This window comes from Euprymna scolopes, chromosome 46 (assembly GCF_053919585.1).
Source record: "Euprymna scolopes isolate OS-2025 chromosome 46, ASM5391958v1, whole genome shotgun sequence".
In the NCBI taxonomy this organism is placed as follows: domain Eukaryota; kingdom Metazoa; phylum Mollusca; class Cephalopoda; order Sepiida; family Sepiolidae; genus Euprymna; species Euprymna scolopes.
This window is the reverse complement of record NC_136527.1, coordinates 136,752,898-136,753,340: the sequence shown is the minus strand read 5'-3', so window position 1 is coordinate 136,753,340 and position 443 is coordinate 136,752,898.

Sequence of the window (443 nt, the reverse complement as noted above, 5' to 3'; positions counted from 1 at the left end):
GCACGAGCTAATGACTGTATGTATACATTCTCACTCTTTCTCTCTCTATCTACTACTGTTCCCTGAGAGCACCTTCGCGTAGCTGACTACTAACTGATGACAACTCTAATATCCTCTTCTTTGTCTACACGCTGGACTACCATTCTCAATTTCCTACAACATTTTTTTCTCTTCCCACGCGCGAACAAACAATAGTGAACCGAACTTGAGATGAAAACATATTTCCTATTCTTGCTACAACACCAGTCCTGCAACGAACATTGGTTACATACGCGCGGACATGTTATAACTAAAACGTTCATTTCTTTCAACAGCAAATAAACGACGTTTATCTTATCCATTAATTGAGTCTTTGTTTCCTTCAATTCCCATTCGTTTCATTATTCTTTTGTAACGGGATTGGGGTATTTATATATCCTAGTCCCCTACACACTTGAATGGAT